Source organism: Solanum pennellii, chromosome 6, assembly GCF_001406875.1.
Source record: "Solanum pennellii chromosome 6, SPENNV200".
NCBI lineage: Eukaryota > Viridiplantae > Streptophyta > Magnoliopsida > Solanales > Solanaceae > Solanum > Solanum pennellii.
In genome coordinates this window covers 4,439,086-4,453,645 of record NC_028642.1, presented here as the reverse complement: position 1 = coordinate 4,453,645, position 14,560 = coordinate 4,439,086, and the positions used below count along the sequence as shown (strand labels likewise).

Here is a 14,560-nt window from a genome sequence, read left to right as displayed (position 1 = left end):
ACTTGACCTTTACTATTTACATAGTAACTTGACTCTTACTATTTACGATTAGGACCTACTGACTTGATCAAACAATGCCTAAATTCTAAAAAATAACATGTCAATCATGTATTTTTGATGGATTTTTTTATTGAGTTTGGGTTAAAGAATATTAATATGAATCGAATGCGTATGAGAAAATATAATAGATTAAAATTCAAATTTCCTAATAGAAATAAATAAAATAATTAAAAACGTATATGATTGTTAATTTAACAAAGTAATAGTGAACCAAAAAGATTTAACCGACAGATATTTTTAATTGAGAATGACTGTATTTTAAAACTTTTTGGAATCATGCAAAGTTGTTTTTTCTCTGAACTAACAATAGAATCAAACATAAATGTAAAAACTATTAAAACTAGGTGTTAATAGTCATGAGTGACCAAGAAAAATTAGGGCACACAGAGATAGAGCAACAATTTTCAGCCATCAAAGATGAAGAGAATTTCTCAGCGTAATGGCAATGGCAATGGTATTTCCTTTCTCTCTTCCTTTGCTAATATAGTAAGAGATTATACAAAAACAATCAAATTTGAAAAAGTCAAGTGTTCAGATGATGCTGTAACTCTTTCCCATCAAATGATTAGAATGCGCCCTCTTCCTTCTGTTTTAGCCTTCCAATAAATTATTTCAGACTATGATAAAGATGAATTACTACTCAGCAGTTCTTCCTCTCTTTGGAGAAATACGTAAATTGGGTATCCCAATTGATAAAGTTATCTTGGGTAGTGTCATTAACAATTATTGCCTCATGCATTGTGCTGATTGTGCATTTACAGTCTTACCCATTTTCCTGAAAAAATGGCATTCCATTTAATGTTTTCATGTTTACCAATCTAATAAGGGGATTCTTCCATGAAAATAAGTTTAAAGATGCACTTGAATTGTTCAAAAAGTTGGTGACACAGAATATTTGTGAGCCTGACAATGTCATGTATGCAATCGCCATGAATGGGCTCAGCAAAAGGGGTCATACTCAAAAGACTTTAAGTTTGCTCCAGTTAATGGAACAAGGGAACACTAAGCCTGACATATTTATCTACACTATTGTTGTTGATGCCCTTTGCAAAGATAGAAACTTAGATGCTGCTATAAGTCTTCTAAACGAGATGAGGCAGAAAGACGTTCCTCCAAACATAGTCACATATAGCTCAATAATTGATGGTTTGTGTAAGCTTGGTCAGTGGGAAAAAGTTAAAACTTTCTTCTCTGAAATGGTTAGCCTTAATATTTATCCAAATGTGCAAATATTTAGTATTCTAATAGATGGACTGTGCAAAGAAGGGAAAGTTGAAGATGCCAAGGGAGTAACGAAACACATGGTTGAAAAGGGTGTAGAGCCTAATATAATCACCTACAATGCGATAATTGATGGATATTGTTTGAGTGGTCAACCAGATCGAGCGAGGAGAATTTTTGATAGCTTGAAAGATAAGGGCATTGATCCTAGCATTATTAGCTATAATATACTAATAAATGGATACTGTAATAGAAAAAAATTGGCTAAGGCCATGCAATTGTTTTGTGAAATTTCTCAAAGGGGATTAAAACCTAGTATTATTACCTACAATACTATCTTGCAAGGTTTGTTTGAGGTAGGTAGAATTGGATCTGCTAGAAAAATCTATGCTGAAATGCTGTCTACGGGGCCGATTCCTGATTTATACACTCATAGCACAATGCTCAATGGTTATTTTAAGCACGGATTTGTTGAAGAATCTATGTCACTCTTTAATAAGTTGGAATAAAAGAGACAAGATACTAATATTGCAATTTACAATGTTGTCATTAATGGATTGTGCAAAAATAGTAAACTCGCCGAAGCTCATGCTATATTCGAGAAGCTTTCTTCAATGAGATTGCTTCCGAATGCGAGAACATACAATACTATGATAAATGGATTTTGTCTGGAAGGGTTGTTAGATAAAGCTAAAGATATGATTAGAAAAATGGAGGACAACGGTTGTTTGCCAGACAATGTCACTTACAACCTTGTTCTACAAGGATTTCTCAGGCGCAACAAAATTAGTGAAATGACAGCTTTCATGAAGGAAATGGCTGGAAGGGGCTTCTCTTTAGATGCAACTGCAACTACGATTTTGGTTGAGATTGTAAGAGATAATCCTTCTGTCCTTGACATGATACCTGGGCTTCACCTGGAAAATAAGAAGTGAATATTTCTTTCTCTTGGTTTATACGGCTATGTTATCACTGTGATAAGATTTCCTTATTATCCCTGCAAAAGAAATGGTATCCAATGCAATTGCACAAGTTGATAACAATTAGAATTTTGCTTGAGATTTGTAGGAAGGCCTATTGAGGAGGTACGAAATCAGATGATATCTCACTCTTAATATGTGAAACGGTGGTTACTTTATCTTTTTTGCTAAAAAAAGGAATGATGGTAAGTTTCCTTATGCGTATACATTATAAGTCTAGTAATATCATTTGTAGTGCTTATTTAGTTATCTTCAATTATTTTTATTATTGTTGTCTTCAGGTAATATCATTTTCTGTTTTTCTTAGAATCAATAACAACTGCTTTTAACTCACAAGTTGCTACCAGAACAATCTTCTTGATGGTTTCTGAAGCTGTAGTTACATCATTTTGATAAATAGAATGCCAGAGTTGTCGGGTCAACCCCATCATTCTATTCTAAACCATATAGTATGAATTATTTTGTTTCCCCCCCATAAATTCAAATAAAAGATGTTCGAATCTGATAGGATATACGGTACCATAGATGAATGGTTAATATCATATTCAGTTTATTTTGAGAATATATTTTGAATTTTATACATGATCCAAAAGTACTTTATGCTTATTGGGAATTGACAATTTCATAGAACCGTAACATTGTCTAACAACAGTTTGTTTATGATCCACAAGGACTAGCCATGCAAATTCGGAGATAATTGCAGCCCTGAGAGCAACCTGTTTAAGAACGTTTACCCATATTGCAAAAAAAGAAGTCCTGTTTTCTGCAACAGATGCTTCCTGTGTAAACATGCCAATGAATCAATAAATTATCTACTGCTTCACTCTATGTTGCTCGAATTCTTCAAAAATATCAATGGGTGCGTGTCGCGTACTCCAAAAATTGTATTTTCAGAGGATTCGTCACGGGTGCGGCAACATTTTTGTAGAGTCCGAGCAATATAGGCTTCACTGCACCTTCACTAGACAGATCTGGACAATGTTTCTTGTCATTTTGGTGTCTAATGGTCAATGCTGCATTAAATTTGCAATAGTTGGTATGATCAGTCTTTCATCAGGGACTGCTATTCACTCCGGTGTTTTCTAGTCTATTTGAATGGAGAGGAAAGGTAGATGTTTCAATGACAAGAGAAGCAAGAATAATAAGGCATGGCGTGAGAGAATTGCCTTGCCTTAGACCCTTCTGGTTAGGAAAAAACTTCCGGAGTTCTGTTGATTATGATAGATACTTTAAAATTAGTAAATACAATACTTTATCATAACAATACTTTGATAGTGTGAACTGATATTTTTTTTAAAGATAAATACTATTGATGTTAAAACCAGCATTAAGAAGTGTTGTAATTACATCCAAAAATAATTACAAAAAAATAAACCTTGGTTATCTATATAAATGATTCTACGAGCTGTAACAAGGTTTCATCATCTTCAACTAAATCAATTTAACACCAAAAGGAGACCAAAAGAATACAATCAGCTATGGTTTCGAAATTGAGCCTTCAAAACATCTTCTATTTCTCTCCTTCCAAATGCTCCACCAAAAGGTGTAAAATCACAGTGAGTGAATGTGTTGTAAAAGGAATGAGGTAGACTTAAATCACATGGAAGGAAGTTGTTTTGAAGGACTGACAATCTCTTGAAATCCTCTGTAGAACCAGAGAAAAATAGGACACAATGGAGAAAACAATCAATATATTTGATAATGATTTTTTTCCCCATTAAAATATTTGGGATTATGTTTTAATCATGTTAATATGTTTACTTTATGTTCTATGTTTTAGAGATTTATATGTCAGTAAAAATTACAGAGAACTTTTTATTTTGTATAATATAAATCCAAAATGAAAGTTAATTGAGTGACATTGTCAGGAGAATTCATGTAGCGGATTTTGTATTGAGACTTAGTTGTTGTTTTTGATATTGTACTTACATGCACACTTACCAATTCTCTAGGTATGGTCACTAATGTTTTTAATAGACTTGCGGGTGTTTGGATTGGCTTATTTTAAGTGGATTTTGGCTTTAAAGATCTTTTTTAGTTTTGGAAGTGTTTGACAAACACAAAAAGTGCTTTTAAATCTCCTAGGCGAAAAAAGTAAGAAAAAAAGCTAAAAGCCAAAAGTTGAATATCCCTAACTTATGGCTTTTAGCTTATAAGCCACTTTAAAAAAGTCAATCCAAACACCCCCTTATTAGTCTAGTGGTGTAATGTTGCTTATGTAATGAGAACTTTGGTTGCATGGACACAGATGTAATGTTGAAATTGTTCCATTATCATGTCTCCGTGTTAGCTTCATCATAGTTGTTTTAATTTTTTTTAATGACGGTGATGTTAGGGACGACCTGTGTATACCTTCGACTATTCATCAAGTACACTCTACCTCCCAGCAACACAGGTAGCGGGTGTCTCTGATCTCTGACTATCAGATATGTTTAGTTATCTTTAAACGTATTTATTTGTCTATGGAATATTGAATCTTGTGGATAATTTAAGATCAGAGTAACCTATATCTATTTCCTTCTAAGTTTAGTTTATCAACGCCATCATTTTTTACAAATTTAATTTTGTGTTTAAAATTATTTAAATGTCAGTTGTGATCTTTTGTTTCTTCTTCATTAAAGTAGTAGAGTGTACTTGATGTTTAGGAATGTCGTGCTGATACTTTCTTGTTCTGTTGGCTCGCCTTGTCTCAGCTATGTGAAGGGCAGCTACACAGACGATTGCCATGCTGAGAGGTTTTGAATAATTCATTTTCTACTCTGTAGTATTTGCAAGATCATAGTTAGATGCAAATTTAATTACTTCTAAATGATTTTTGTTCTTCCCTTTCTTTTTCTCCCTTCTTCTCATCTTTGTTCCATTAATTCTGCTGATCATCTCAGGAAAATCATAGTAGAAGATCATCCGAATCAACAAAAGTCAAAAGATTTTATGACAATAGAGGTAATCCTAAATCTTCTTATTGCTATGATCTTGATTCTTGACTACTCTGCATCATGTTAGAGCAGTTTGTACTGGTTTATTGCAAAATTTATGTTGGATGGGTCTAATCTCACATTCCAATAAAAGGTTATTTTCACTTTGGATTTATTTGTTCGTTTCTGTAACATGTTTTAGAACTTAACTTTAAGTTTTTAGTTTTAACTGACTGCGATACATGCATGTTCATGAAATAAGACACATTTTCTGAATATCCTTCAAAATCTCTAAGGGAAAGCTCTCTATAAAGAGCATAACAAGCTAAGGGACTGCTATGGGGGTGGCCCCTCTCCGGACCTCGGAAAATTTCGTTTGAAAGACCATGTCTAAGATTTCAATGAGAAGATTCCAACAAAATTCATCCTACAACTGCTGGAATTTGGAAAAGACAGCCGCAATCATTGTTCACAGTTCCCATTAGCGATTTGCCAATGCTGGGGAAGTTATTTTCCTATCAAATTGTAGTTTGATTTTTGAAAACACACTTGTTGGAGATGATATGTCACTTACAGATCTACAACATGCTAAAAATTTCAGATGATTTTCCCTTACCAATTTGGAGAAATCAGCCAACAAAAATCTGTGAAATTATGGCGAAATCGTCTTAGGTCGCTGTCAAATTTGTCAAGGTTCTAACCAATACTACCAATGAAAAATTTGCAAAACTAGGTCTTCCAGAGCGGTGTCATCCGCCGGCAGGTTGGGGGAAACCTAATTTTCAAATTTGTTTTATTTGGAATGGAATTGGAAGGGACTGTGGAGATAGGCCTTTGCTCTCGTTGAGAACCGCCTAGCCACTTGAATCACTAGAATGTAGATTCGTGGAGTTGTGCTTGGTGAATGAACCGATTCTTGGTGGGTTATGTGTGTCTTGGAGAGGATTCAACTTGGCTATGGCCATGGTCCTGTGGGGTCGGCGGTGGAGCTTTATCGGTGGTTAGAGGAGGCTCGTTGGAATCCTGCCTGTCCAATCAATGTGAAATTTTTTGTGGAGATATGTCTTGGAGTGGGGAACAAACCCAGTGGTCAAATCTTGAAAAAATTGGCTGGAACCTTGATGAATTTAATGGCAACCTGGCTATGATTTTGTCGGAATTTCGTAGATTCGCTGATTGATTTCTTGGAATTGGTAAGGGAGAATCATTGAATTTTTCACCATGTTGTAGATTTGTAGGTGATCTATCACCTCCAACAAGGGGTTTTCCAAAAATCAAACTCGAATTTGACTAGGAAATGATTTCCAGTGTTGGCAGATTATTCATGAGAACAATGATCGCGATTGTGTTTTCCAAATTCCTGGAGTTTTAGGATGTATTTGGCGACAAATCTTTTTTCTTGGATTCATTTTGTTGAAAGCTACAACTTGATCTTTTTAACGAAATTTTTCGAGGTCGAGAGGGGGGTCCAATCCTAGGCAGCCTCAAGTCTTCCTAGAGAGCTTTGTTCCATTTAGATTAATTGATACATTTACATGTTTGAGTTGGTCCATAGTTTAGTTGTTCCTTGTTTAGTTTCCATATTCTTTAGTGACTCTGTTGTACGATGTGGGACAAGGGTCATGTCTTGGGTCGAGGCAGGGCATGAGAGGTAGGAGTGGGAAGTTTATTTAGGCGTCCTCTAAGCTAAGAATGGGGTCTTGGGACTTTGACGAGTAAGTCTATAGAGTCGGCGAAGATTTTTAAGAGGAGGAAGATTAACATTACATGCATCCAAGAGGCCTAGTGGGTAGGTGGTACCAAGGATTGGGATAAGGATGGGCTTAAGTTGTGGTAACTCTAAAGGCAAAGATAGAAAATGAAGTAAGCATTTTAGTAGAGCAGCTTAGGGAGAAACCGGTGGAAGTTAGGAAGATCAGTGATATGGTTATGACGGTCAAGCTAGTCATTGGAGTGCTTGCTTTGAACATTATTAGTGCTTATGCACCTCAAGTGTACTTGGATAAGGATGTCAAGAGGCACTTTTAGGAAGATTTGGACGAGGTGGTGAGGGTCACTCCACATTCCAAGAAGTTATTCAGTGGCGGAGATTTCAATGGTCACATCAAATCAACCACTTGCGGTTTAACGGTGTGCATGGTTTTTTTTTTGTTTTGAAGTGAAAAATAGAGCGCCGCTTTTAAATTTTGCCAAAACTTTTGTGTTGCTAATAGCCAATTCATACTTCCCCAAAAAAGGATCACTTGGTTACACTCATTAGATTGATGAACAAAACACAGATAGATTACTTGATCTTTTGGAAGGGTATTCGATGCCCTTATAAGAATTGCAAGGTCATTTTGAGTGAGAATCATTCTACCAGCATAAACTCATAGCAATGGAGTTGGAGATTAAGATGGAGGGGAAGAAGACAACGACTTTGTATCATTGTCCGATGATCATATTGGGTGGGGATGGGGGTGAGGGGGTTGACCCTTGAGTGAGCTTGGGAGATGGGGAGAAGTTAATTTAGATGGGGTTTTGGGGAGCAGTGGAGATGCAAACAACATGTGGGAAAAAACAACCAATGCACCAAGAAAGCAACTAGAGTGTTAGGGGTTTCGACGGGTAACTTTGGTGGCCATCGAGGGGTTGGTGGTAGAATGTTGAAGATCAAGACAAAGTGGAAGCAAAGAAGGTTGCTTATGCTATGTTGGTGTTGGAAATGAGGATGAACATGGTATGGTATGAGGCAACATAAAAAGATGCAAATTTAGCAGTTACGACAACTAGAACAATACCGTTCGAGCACTTGTATACCAAACTAGGGGACACCGACGAGGATAAAAAGTTCTACAAACTTGCCAAAGTCAGGGAGAGGAAGTCCTGTGACGTCGATCAAGTGACGTGTATCAAAGATGAGGACGATAAAGATCTAGTGGAGGAGGCACACCATAGACAAAGATGACAAACATACTTTCATACTCTTAAACGAAGAAGGGGTCATGGTCATCGTGTTGGGTGATTTAGAGAACTCAAGGAATCAGTGAGATTTTGACTATTTTAGGTATTTTAGCTTTTAGGTTGATGAGGTTAAGGGTGCTATGTGCAAGATGAGGTAGAATGGTTGGACGTCATGAAATTCATGTAGAGTTTTCGAACAACACTAACACGATAGGCTTAGAGTGAATGACTAGGTTGATTAATGTCATTTTGAAGATAACTATAATGCCTGGCGAATAAAGATGGAGTACAATGATTCCTTTGTACAAAAAGAAGGGTGATGTCTAGAATTGCAACAATTACAAAGGTATTAAGGTGCTTAGTCACACCATGAAAGTTTGGGAGAGGGTAGTAGAGATGAGGGTGAGGAGAAATGTGTCATTTTCGTGAACCAATTTAGTTTCATGTCTGGTCGTTCAACTATTAAAGTCATTCATCTTGTGAGGAGACTGATGGACAAATATTTGGAGAGAAAAAAGAATTTGTATATGATGTTCATTGACCTTCAAAAGGTCTACGACTAAGTCCTGAGAGAAGTCCTTTGGTGATGCTTGGAGTCTAAGGCCTCATTTGTTTGCAGTTAATTGGTGTCTGAATCTAAATCATTCAGATTTAAACTCATCATTTGTTTTATTCTTATATTTCATCACTTAGTGGTTTCTAATAGCCATTCAGACACAAACTTCTAATATGAACCTTTCTTCATCAAATTGATATTTTAAAAAAATAATTAAAATTAGACATATTTCTTTGGCAAATCTGCTGCATACTACTTTATCTTATTTTTAGGATAAACACTATTAATTTTCATGGGTTTTGCTGAATTGGAAAGTTCAGTCTCTTCCATCTATTCTTCTACAGAGGACTGTTTCTTTTACGGATTCACCATTAAAAGTGAAAAATACCATGAACACCCATTTTGTTTCTAACATCAAAGGATTGCGATAAAATCATAAAAAAAAAATATGGTCCTTAACCTTCAATGATTTTGGATCTCTTAATTCTTTTTTAAAATTTATGCTCTCATTTCATGACAAAATTAGATGGAAAGCTATCTTCCTTTTTTAAAATTTTGATGGGTTTGTGTGATTCCTGTTTGTGTGATTCCTCTCCTATGTGGTTTGCAAGCTATTGTATAGGAGGGGGACTTTACCCTGTGCATACCCAAAGGGTAGCGGCTGCGGGTTTCCTGGTCATCAAAAAAAAAAAAAAGAGGTTCATGGGGAAGAAAGGTGGAGATGGAGAGAAACACCAAATATTTTGTATTTGGTGGAGCTTTTCAATTAAATGTTTCTCATATACATGTAGTATTTGTACTTCCAATACTATAATATTTTGTTCATTTATACATTGTTTTTTCATACTTTATGAAGTTTTATCTAGTTATTATATTAATATTTTATGAAATAATTTGTTGATTAAATATTTACTAATTCTTTTATTTTAATTGTATATGTAATAATTAAAAAGAAGAAGATTATTATATCTATTGAGATGTTGGGAAACAGACTGTGTTAATCGTTCAGTGTTCAGATTTAAAAATAACATATCCGTCTAAATCTTAATGAAAACTAATGAGACCTAAAGGTAGGCGGCTTACATTAGGGCAATAAAAGACATGTATGAGGGAGCCAAGAATTGGATAAGAATAGTGGGAGGAGACTAAAAAACTTTTGAGTCAAGAAGGGGTTGCACCAAGAATCTATGCTTGCTTCTTTTTATTTGCCTTGCTATTAGGATGAATTATGCGACATATTTAGGGTAAGGTGCCATGTTTATGGTATTTGCAAACGATAATGTTTTGATCGAAGAGACTCGTGGGGGATTTAACTATAGGTTGGAGGTACGGAGACAAACTTTGATGTCTAAAGGGTTCAGGTTGAGTAGGACTAAGACTGAGTATTTGGAGTGTAAATTCAGTGATGCGACACATTAGGTAGGTGTGGAAGTGAGATTTGATACACAAGTTGTCTCAAGATTGAAATGTTGAAGTATTTGGGGTCACGGACATGGAAATGGGGAGATCAATGATGATGTCACACATTGTATTGGTATGACATGGATGTAGGAGAGACTTGCATTGTAACACCCTAAAAAATCTCTAATCTAAGATTCGAACAATTCTCCATTTGCATATAAGGTCATATCGGCTGACTTTTGACTTGTGCTTAGGTGTTAAGGTCAACTTTTTTAGTAATTTGGAGATAAATTAAGGTCAGAAGAATCCCTTAGAACAAAGTTGAGTTGAAAACTACTATACCGATTAAATTTTAATATAAGATTCTACTCGAATCAAACTTCAAACGATCATATATATTAGAATATAAAGAGTTACGTGACCCATAACCTATCAAATTAACGGAAGTTGAGCCTTCTTTCCCAAGTTTGCATCAATTGGAGTTCGAAGTCAAAAGTTATGCTTATTTTACTGGACACTATCTTGCCACGCTCCGGCCGCTCAACCGAGGCATTTTCCGTGCGGGCGCATAGCGAGGCAGCAACTAGTGCCTTCCTGCGCACCTGAGGCATTTTCCATGGGGGCGCACGGTCGTCTCTCTTTTGAAAACCCCCAAATAAGTAGTTTACCTCCTCAGATCATAAATTTACCCTAGAAAGAGAAGTTTTCAAGAGACTAACTTCTTCCAAGGTTGATTTTACCATAGAACTTCATTCCTTCATTTTAACACGAATTAATATCTCCCACTCATGTTTTCTAGAAAGCTCTTTAAGAACTCATCTCTAAGGTTCAAGAAACAAATTCTTGCCATCTTTACATCCAACGATCTCACCTTTCTCAAGAATTTGGTGCGTATAAGGTATGTAAGGTGATTCATAGTGTTGGACTAGTTCGTCCGCACGCCTTACATATCAATTCAGTTAGTAACAAGTTGAATAGAACCCTTAGTTTTATGGAATTTTTATATGAGTTATGTTCTTGGTGTGAATTATAAACTTTTATATTATGATATTACATTATTATTTGCATTGATATCCTTGAGTTGTTTATGCTTATACTTCACATGAACCTTAGTTGATGAGATTTTTATTGAAATCTTTTGTGATTTTATTTTCATGCATTGATTTTGGAATTTTAAAGTGAGTTCAAGAGAAAGTCTATTTTGAGAAGAATTTAAGGGAACACAAATGGTTCCAAAAGTATTATTTTCATACTGAGAAAAGTACTACTACTTTTAAGATGAGCATAAATCGTTTCTACGGATTTTCAGTTCGGTAAAGAAAAGTTTCGTTACACTTTAAAGAAGGTTATTTATCACATTGAAAAGAGTGTACTATTTTCTGAAAAGTATAAAGATTTTGCATAGTATTTCAGGAAGATAGTTAGTTTAATTACCTCTTAAAGAGGATCTTTTTAAGTAATTATCTCGATCCAATGAGTATTTTACATGGGTATACATTTATATATTTTTGGAGTAGTGTTATTGAACATCGATATGTTGGAGAGCTCAGACAGCTCATAGTCCCCATAAACTACGTAGCCACCGTAGATAGGATAGTACTGCAAGGTGGGCGACTCCCTTACCTGCTTCAAGAATGCTTTTAGTGGATCCATAAGTTCAGTTGTGTTCTATACTCTGACAAGGTATATGGCGGCTCTCGCAATGTGGGTAAGACTTGTATCATCACGAGGCTCATCGTGATAATTGTCGGTTAGAGAAACTCTCCAATAAAGTAAATTAAAGTGTATTTTTATATTTACATTTCAGTTTAGTATTTACTACTATTGCATTCCCACAGTAAGCTTAAATGAGTTTCAACATGATACATAATATATTTGAGTTGAGTTACTTTCAGTCTTTCAGCTCAATTATTTGTGTTATTCAACCTTGTTACATAGTCGTACATTCAATGCACTGATGTCATTCGAGCTTCATCATTTCATAGTGCATATTGGGGCACTAGCTAGCGTTTGACCATAGATTCCCATATAATTTTGGCAAATATTATTTGGGTGAAAATTTGGATGAAATTTTACCATGTGTTTGGTCATAGTATTTTTTAAACACATTTTACTTTTTTAAGAAATATGATTTAAACCCACAAGTTTTGAAAACTATCATTTCTTCCACAACAAATCTATTGGATTATTGTCGCAATAAATAGCAAGTAATGTCCATGACACTGGAGCAATTTGGTAGTTCGGAATGAGTTCAACAAGCATCATTCCATATATGGTGAAGTAGACGAAGTACACAACTTTGTTACTTTTGTTACCTTGAATGGATTGTTCATCGTTCTCATCAACAACCATATCATCACTTTCATATTCACTGAATATTTCATCACTGCTTTGGTGTTCACATAAAAAATTATGTAATACAACACAAACAACTAGTATAGAAGATGTTTTTGTACAAGATAGAAGTTTGGTGTAGAATTTGAATTTTTAAAAGCTCCCAAATAATGAAATTTGGTTCAAATACTAGTTTTTCTAGTATTTGAGAATTTGGGTTATTTGCCAAAGTATTGCCAAATAATAACTTCTTGTATGGGAAAACACTATTTTCCAAACTTTTCTCCAAATTTTAATTGGGATATCTATGGCCAAACTGGTCCTTAGGATCATCGACAGACGTTTGAGATCACATCATCCACTGGAAGCTTTTGGTGAGGCCTCCTTACTTTCAGAGGACTCTAATTTTATGTTTTGCTAGTAGTAACACTTTGAGGGGTTGTGGGTATTTTCTCGGTGCCTATCTTTATATAGTAGATGCTTCATAGATAGAAAATATTGGTCAGTCTTGCAGTATTCAATTTTAGATGGTTTAGTTAAAACTTTATGTTTAATACTATTATTTTTAAGTAAATTTTAAGATTTAATAAGTTTTTTTTAAAAAATAATTATTTAGTGTTGCTACTCGTGTATGCTTGAGTTAGTCTCCGCTTGTAGTCAGCCAGGACGAGGGTTCGCTTCGGGACCAACAATGGTTCTCAAGTGCTGGACACGTCTAGGGTGTAGACTCCGGTCACGACATGCATATGATGTTTTATGTGACAAGAATGTACCACCAAAATTGAAAAGTGTTTTATCGAGTGGTGGTTAGATTGACTCTGTTGTACGGGTAGGAGTGTTCACCAATCAAGAACTCTCATGTCCAAAAGATGCAAATAGTGGAAATGAGAAAGATCAGAAATGTGGATATTCAGGACAAAGTATGTTAACCTTTGTGGTATGGAAAATATGAGGGAGGAAAGACTGAGATAGTTTGGGCATGTGAAGAGGTGATGTTCCATGTCCGAATGTCCTTGCGAGTAGGTGGAAGAGGTAGGATATAGTAGGTAGTTAAGGGTTGTGGTATTACTAGCCTTTTCATGTATTTGGCTTGGTGGTAGTATAGAGCATCGTGTCAGTCGTCGTTTTAGACTATTCATATAGTATTTGATATTTGGTACCTCACATCACCTGGTATTATTGTAGTTTTTACCTTTGATATCATATGTTTACTGTGTTTTGATTATCACACTATTTCGTTGGTTCACCGTGTTAATTGTGTTTACTATATTGTTCTCTTCTTCATTGTTCTTCAATTTGTCGCATTCGAGCCGATGATCTTTTAGAAACATCCTCTCTACCTTCACGAGGTAGTGGGAAGGTTTGTGTATACTCTACCCTCCCCAAACCCAACCTGTGTGATTTCACTGAGTATGTTGTTATTGTGTCTATAATTACTCATTCGCTGCCTTTTCAAAAAAATTACATCTTCCTGAATATGACTTATTAAGGGTGTGGTATAATGGTCAATGAAGTGGGTTGAAAAGAATCATAAGGGTCTCAGATTCAATTCCCACTAGGTGATTTCTTTTAATTTGTCTTAGTACCTGGTAACCATTGCCAATGGAAGGTGACAGTTACTCCATGGAATTAGTGGAGGTGCGTGTAAGTTGGTCCAGCAATCAATTTTTTATTTTTCTTTTCAAAGAAGACTCATCAACTGGTGGTACATGTTTTGGATTTGTTTCCTCTTGAATAAACTTATTTGTATCCCCTTAAATGTTGTACATGCAATGTTTTTCAAGGACTTTTTATGCTTCAAATCTTTCTATCCTAATTTTCTGCATAATGTGTCACTTAACAGATAACCTCATTAAGCACATTCAGTCGCTGATTAGACTGGTATGTGTACATTCATATGTTGTCTCCTTGTGGTAAGTGAGTATTGGGATGAGCTGAACCGCTTAAAGCCTATGTTCAAGGACCTATAAGATGATGATGGTGGCAAGAAATACGCTTGGGTCTAGTGTACTACTTTTCCTGTTATAGTGTTATTTATAACTGACTGTTGTTTGATTTAAAAGTTAATGACACATTTTCAAGAGCATTCTATAGCTCTTTGAAAGTTGTTTAATATGATAGTTTCATCTTGTTAGTTAGGTTTTTTTAAA

At 35.3% G+C, this 14,560-nt stretch overlaps 1 pseudogene; it reads left to right on the top strand.

The window, feature by feature from the left end:
* Nucleotides 1–344: 344 nt before the first annotated feature.
* Nucleotides 345–14,560, top strand: LOC107023061 (annotated as a pseudogene).